The following is a 7,094-nucleotide window of genomic DNA, read 5'->3' on the forward strand; positions in this document are numbered from 1 at the left end:
AACCTATTATCAATAAAAGGATAGTGTCTCATTTCATACGCCACCATCTAACTTGGGATACATTTAACAAGTAAGTCTACTAAAAATAGACCAAGTTGAAATAATAACTTTATTTTACCCCACAAATAATTCAAAGCTTAGAAATAATAGGAATCTGTAGCAAATTGGGAAATGTGTCTCTTAGACCACATTCATCTCACTGGGCTGAATTTTTATCTCATGAATAGTAAACAGGAGTTGGGAATATTCCTTTCTGGGTCTTGAAATTACCCTGGGGAGGAACAGTCACTGTCTTGGAATTTCGACCACGCCACCCCCTTAAGTGGCATGGGGACTGGTTCGTTGTCTGAAGCTGGAGAGCCAATCAAAGGCCTCCAGCTTCAGAGGAGCACCCAGCTACAGTAAAGGGCAAGTAACTACATGGGCATTTCAAACTGAAGGTGTTCTCCGAGCCACTCTTTTTAGAACTTTAATGAAAAAATACCAAAAGCACCCCGGCCTGCCGCTGGGTTCTTGCCTCCAGGGCAGTTAAGCTGCGTTGTGTCGGGAAACTGGATGCCGACTGGAAAATCTGAGTCAGTTTCCTTAATCCTTGATTAACGTGGCTATTGACCGGCCTAATTGCCTGCCTGATATGTGGGGGCGGGGCGGCCTTTTCGGGACCTGAACTGACAGCAGCCATAATGGTCAACATCCCTTTCAGTTAGTTGAATACGTTCCAGCCAAGCATTGCCAACGTAGCACTGAAGCAACAAAATACAGCACAATGAAACCATTGTCTGCTGTGCCATCTGCCAGGAATTATGGTCTGCATTGCAGTAATGAATTTATGCATATTTACATATTCTTATTAAATTTGAACCACATGTAGAGGCATCGAGGTCAGAATGCTTAAGGCAAGGATCTGAAATAAACTGGACAAACCTCATCGAGGACCAACTGAAAACAATAGTCTGGGCCAAACTTGTGCATCAGATGGACCAGGAATACCAGTTTCAGCCCTGGTGATCCAATCCCTGCAGCTCAGACAGTTCAGTTCTTATTTGGTGGCATATTCTGTTTGGATTATGCAATCCTGGAGGTTTGGACAGGGGCTGTTTTGGTGCATTAATATAATTGTTGGATAAATCCCAATCAGATTCTTCTGAATCGGCAACTTGATATGCAAGCAAATTAATGCAAGCCCAAGGTTGCATGGTACAGACGTGAAGACAAATGAAGACAAAAAGCCTTGGACAGATCAAAACAAATCCTAATCTGGCACCACTAAACTGATTACAATCAAATCAGAAATGAAGTTTATGTATCAAAATGGAATACTTCATTGATCAGGACTATTCATATTCGCTTAGATTCATTTAATGGAAGATAGTAGTGTAGTGGTGATGTCACTGGACTCATAATCTAGAGGTCAAGGTTAATACTGTGGGAGCATTGGTTCAAATCCTGCCACAGCAACTGGTGTAATTCAAAGTCAGTTAATACAATCTTGAATTGAAAGCTGGTCTCAGTGATGGTGACCATGAAACTATCATTGATTGTCATAAAAACCCATCTGGTTCGCTAGCCCCTTTAGTGAAGGAAATCTGCCATTCTTTCCCTGTCTGGCCTACATGAGACTCCAGGCCCACAGCAATGTGGTTGACACTTAACTGCCCTCTGCAATAGTCTAGCAAGCCATCCAGTTCAAGGGCAATTAGGAATGGGCAGCAAATGCTGGCCTTGCCACATCCCATGAAAGAATAAAAAAAGCAGATACAATCTGTAACCACCTTTCAATTCTGGCCTCTTGCAAATTCTGAATTTTCATTGTCCACCATTGGTGCCGTGCCTTTAGCTGCCAAGGCCCTAAACTCTGAAATTCCCTCTCTAAACCTCTCCTCCTCGCTACCTCTCTTTCCTCCTTTAAGCCACCTCTGGAGATCCACATCTTTGACCAAGTTTTTGGTCACCTGTCCTAATGTCTTGTTCTGTGGCTCGGTGCCAATGGTGAATATGGTTCCTGTGAAGCCCCTTGATGTTGTTACTACATAAAGGCACTATATAAATGCAAATTGTTGTTATTAATGTCAGGTTGTATGTGTGCACAAGTGCTTGGAACTCTAATGTTCAGAGCAAAGCAATGTTTACAAACAGTGCAATCTGGCCACTCTTATTTACTGTGATTTTACTGAAACCAGAGCCCTAAACATAATGAGAGAATTGACATTATATAGGGCAGAATTTAGCCATTGTCGGGTAGGCTCAGCGGGGGCTGGCGGGGGCGGTCTGGAAGTCGACTGCTGCCTGCAATCGAGGCCAGGAGGCGATTTCACGCTGGTGGGCCAATTAAGGCCCGTCCAGCGTGTAACATGAGCGGCAGCGCTCATCGCTACCTGTGCAGGTGGGGAGAGGAGAGCGAGCGGGGCGAGTGCAAACTTCGCGCATGTGCGTGAGTGCTTCAGAATCTCCCTGAGGCATAGAGCTGCCTCAGGAGATGAAGGATTTAAAAACAAATAATTGAAAAATGTAATAAGACATGTCCCTCGTGTGAGTCTGTCACATGAGCAGGGACATGTTATTAATCAAATTTTAAAACTTTAATTATATTTTTATTTGCTTTAGGAAACTTCATTCCACCTGTAGATGAGGCTTCCTAAAAAGCGCAGAGGCTGCTTGGCCTTTTCGCCTGCCCGTCAACCTTAAGGTTGGACGGGCAGTGAAAAATTTAAGCTAATAACCTTGTTAATGGCCTTAACAGGCCTTTTAATTCAGCACGTGCCCACCATCCGAAATACCACCCGATACTCGCCCAGCGTCAACATGTGTCATTTTACGCTCGAGTGAGTCGGGCGTGCGCCCGCCCGCCGAGCTAAAAATTTTGCCCAAAGTGTAAGTTAGACTTTTTTTTATTCTTTCACAGGATGTGGGTTTTGGTGACAATTTATTGCCAATTCCCAATTGCCATTCAGAAGGTGATGGTGAGTTCCCCTCTGGAATTTTGGTACAACTGAGTTGCTTGCTAGGCCATTTCAGGATGCAGAGAGTCTGGATTCACATATAGGATGGACCAGCTAAGGGTTTCCTTCTCTAAAGAACATTATTCAACCAGGTGGGCTTTTACAACAATCCGGTTGTTTTCATGGTCACCCTTACTGACACTTGTTTTTCAATTTCAGATTTATTTAATGAACTGAATTGAAATTTGCCAGCTGCTGTGCTGGGATTGAGCTCATTGCCAGAATTTTCTCGGCAGGGGTTAACTCCCAATATTGGGACCACATGTAGGTCCCGAGCCAATTAAGGACAGCAGGAGGTGTTCCACGCTGCTGGCCCAATCAGTGTAGTGGTCAATGGTTTAATTGTCCTGTGTTTGATTATGAGAGTCTGTTAACTGATCTATGCTCACTGTGCTTGATTGATTAAGTCTGGGTGATGACTCAGAGATTGAGGAAACACAGGGATAAGCATTGGTGCAGGCATTTTGTGATTGCAGAGATGTTTTAAAGCAATATAATTAAAACTGTTACACACTTAGAAACTAATGTCAACTCTGCATTCTTCTGTGATATATAAAATGTACAGCAAACTGGCAAATACACAACAGGTAGCTCTGCAGTCTCGGTACTGGGAGGGGCGATCGCTGCCGATGCTACAAGGAGAACCAAAGAAGACAATTCATTTTTCTGCCTTGGCTAGGCAGCCTAGCCCAGGTGTTCAGAAGGGGCACCCTTCCAGTGGGGGTGTCAGGGCCACAGGGGCAGCTATTGCTGTTGCCAGGCCCCTGCTTCGGCCTTGGAGACTCTGGCTCCGATAGCTCTTTGGGAGCTCCTGAGAAAAAAAAAAGTGGCCTAGGAAGTTGCCCATCAAATGGGCTTTTAACTGGGCATGCCTGATCCGGTTATTCCCAGCACTGGGAGACGCCGCCAATGGTGGGACTGCACTGGGGAGCTGTCCTGACGCAGCTTCCCAGCATTTTATTGGCCCAGCCCTCCCACCTCTTAGATGCCCCCGGGAGCTGGTAAAATCTTGCCCCATATCTCTGGAAAGTTTAGGCCAGGCCTCCTGGATTACTAGCCCAGTGACATAATCACAATTCTACTATTACCATGGCTGGTATAGGACATTGCATTATTTATTCTGAATCAAAATCATACAAAGCATTGGAAATGATAATAATAGGTGCCCAGAGATATGAAAAGGGATTTGATATATTGATACAATGTTCATTGATATTAATATGCCATTTTCATCTTCACAATAGGTCTGTTCTGCTCAGGAGCAGAACAGATTTCAGGACAGAATACTTATTTTTGTCTACTTTTAAATGAGTTTTCTGAAAGGATACCTAAGTCGGATGCAATAAAACCCCAGAGTTGGGCATCAACCGAATTCTCTAATTACTGCACCACTGGAGCTCCACTGGGAGGTTGCACAAACATTTTTCTTAAAAACAAAAGAAACTCTGTTTCAAGACTAAAGATTTAAATATTTGCCCTTACCTCTGTTAAGCCACAGGAGATAGAAAAGGCACACAGCTGTACCATGCACACATAACTGTGTTTGGAAATTAATGTGCAAATCTGCATTGAGGAGGAAAGAGTAACATCAGCCATGGCTCGGGGGGATGGCTCTCTCACCTCTGTGATAATCGGCCATGCATTCACTCCAGATAATGAGCACAAAAATCCAGGTTGACAATCCAGTGCAGCACTGAGGGAGTGCCGCACTGTTGGAGATGCCGCCTTTTGGATTAGGCGTTAAACCGAGGCCCACCTGGGTGGATGTAAAAGATCTCATTGCACTGTTGCGAACAGCACAAGCATGATGGGCCAAATGGCCTCCTCTTCTGTGCTGTTTCATTTTATGATTCTGCAGCGCAGATTGTGAGAAGTCATCAATTTAAATGTCACAACACAGGCTGAACTGTTAATGTACAATCAATTTTTAGGAAGTCAAGTCTTACACCACAGGCAATGTGTTGCCAACCCATCAGGGCTGGCCTGGAGTCCTTAGGAATTAAAAATTAATTTCCTAGGCACTGCTGTATTCAATCTCAGAGAAAAGTTATAAGGGCAAAATATGTGTTTTTACTCATTTTCTTTGAATATTTTTGTTCATTAGATTCAGAAATACTGGAACAATGCTGGAGGTGTGACTGGGTGGAGCAGTTAAAGGTGTGAGATCATGTGATGAAGCTATCAGGAATAAGTCCAACAGAGTCGGATGCTATGTATAGGCACTAAGTTAAATATTGACAAGGTGAGAAGCAAAATCAAAATAGCTAAAATCTTGAAAACACACAACAGGTCAGTCTCTGTGCCAATTTGATTCAGTCCACATGATATCAAGAAACGGCTGAAGGCACTGGATACTGCAAAGGCTATGGGCCCTGACAACATTCCAGCAATAGTACTGAAGACTTGTGCTGCAGAACTAGCCACACCCCTAGCCAAACTGTTCCAATAGACTGATGGGGCGGTAATTGGCCAGATTTGGCATCTACCCAGCAATGTGGAAAATTGCCCAGGTATGTCTTGTACACAAAAAGCAGGACAAATCAAATCCGGCAAATTACCGCCCCATCAATCTTATCTCGATTATCAGTAAAGCAATGGAAGGGGCCATCACAGTGCTATCAAGTGGCACTTACTCAACAACAACCTGCTCACTGACCCTCAGTTTGGGTTCTGCCAGGGCCACTTAGCTCCTGACCTCATTGCAGCCTTCATCCAAACATGGATAAAAAAAAGCTGAACTCCAAAAGTGAGGTGAGAGCTATTGCCCTTGACATCAAGGCAGCAGTTGATCGAGTGTGGCATCATGGAGCCCTAGCAAAACTGGAGTCAATGGGAATCAGGCGGAAAATTCTCTGCTGGTTGGAGTCATACCTAGCTCAAAAGAAGATGGTTGCGGCTGTTGGAGGTCAATCATCTCAGCTCCAGGACATCACTGCAAGAGTTCCTCAGGGTAGCGCCCTAGGCCCAACCATCTTCAGCTGCTTCATCAATGACCTTCCCTCCATCATAATCCCTTACTATCAACATCTGGGGGCTACTATTGACCAGAAACTGAACTGGACTAGCCATATAAATACTGTGGCTACAAGAGCAAATCAGAGGCTGGAAATTCTGCGGAGAGTAACTCACCTCTTGACCCCCCAAAGACTGTCTTTGGCACAAATCAGGAATGTGATGGAATACTCTCCACTTGCCAGGATGAGTGCAGCTCCAACAACACTCAAGAAGCTTGACACCATCCAGGACAAAGCAGCCTACTTGATCGACACCCCTTCAACATTTACTCCCTCTACCACCGATGTACAGTGGCAGCAGTGCGTACCATCTACAAGATGCACTGCAGCAACTCACCAAGGCTCCTTCGACCCAGGAGCCCCCGCCATCTAGAAAGACAAAGGCAGCAGATGCATGGGGAAACCACCACCTGCAAGTTCCCGTCCAAGCCACTCACCATCCTGACTTGGAAATAAATCGCCGTTCCTTCACTGTCACTGGATTAAAATCCTGGAACTCCCTCCCTAACAGCACTGTGGGTGTACCTACACCCCATGAACTGCAACGGTTCAAGAAGAGGTTTCACACTGCTCGGCCCTCAGCACTGCAATTCCACCCCTCATCCTCTCTGCCTTTCTAACTCTCTCTTCTCTGTAAAGATGGTCCTTAAAACATCCCTTTTTGACCAACTTTTTGGTCACCTGCCAAAGGTGCTATATCATAGTCATAGAGTTTTACAGCACGGAAAGAGACCCATCAGGCCATCATGTATGTGCCGATCATCAATTAAATTTAAATTTCCCCCAACTCACATGGTGGGATTTGAACCCACATCTCTGAAAGCATTACAGCAGGCTTCTGGATAATGAGCCCAGTGACCTCACTGCTATGCTACCATCCCCACTCATACAAGGGTTGAGGCATTTGGTTCTTGGATGTTGATGCTCATTTAAGGCAGGGACAGGAAGCTATGGGAGAGTGGCCCTGCTTGCTCGTACCGATTGGGTTGTTCCCTTCCCCAGTTATGGATGAGTCAGTGAGGAGGAGGTAGATGGGGGCTTGTACTGAAAAGACCTCCAAGGTAGGGCTCCAGGCAGCTGG

This window comes from Cetorhinus maximus, chromosome 22, assembly GCF_964194155.1.
Source record: "Cetorhinus maximus chromosome 22, sCetMax3.hap1.1, whole genome shotgun sequence".
NCBI lineage: Eukaryota > Metazoa > Chordata > Chondrichthyes > Lamniformes > Cetorhinidae > Cetorhinus > Cetorhinus maximus.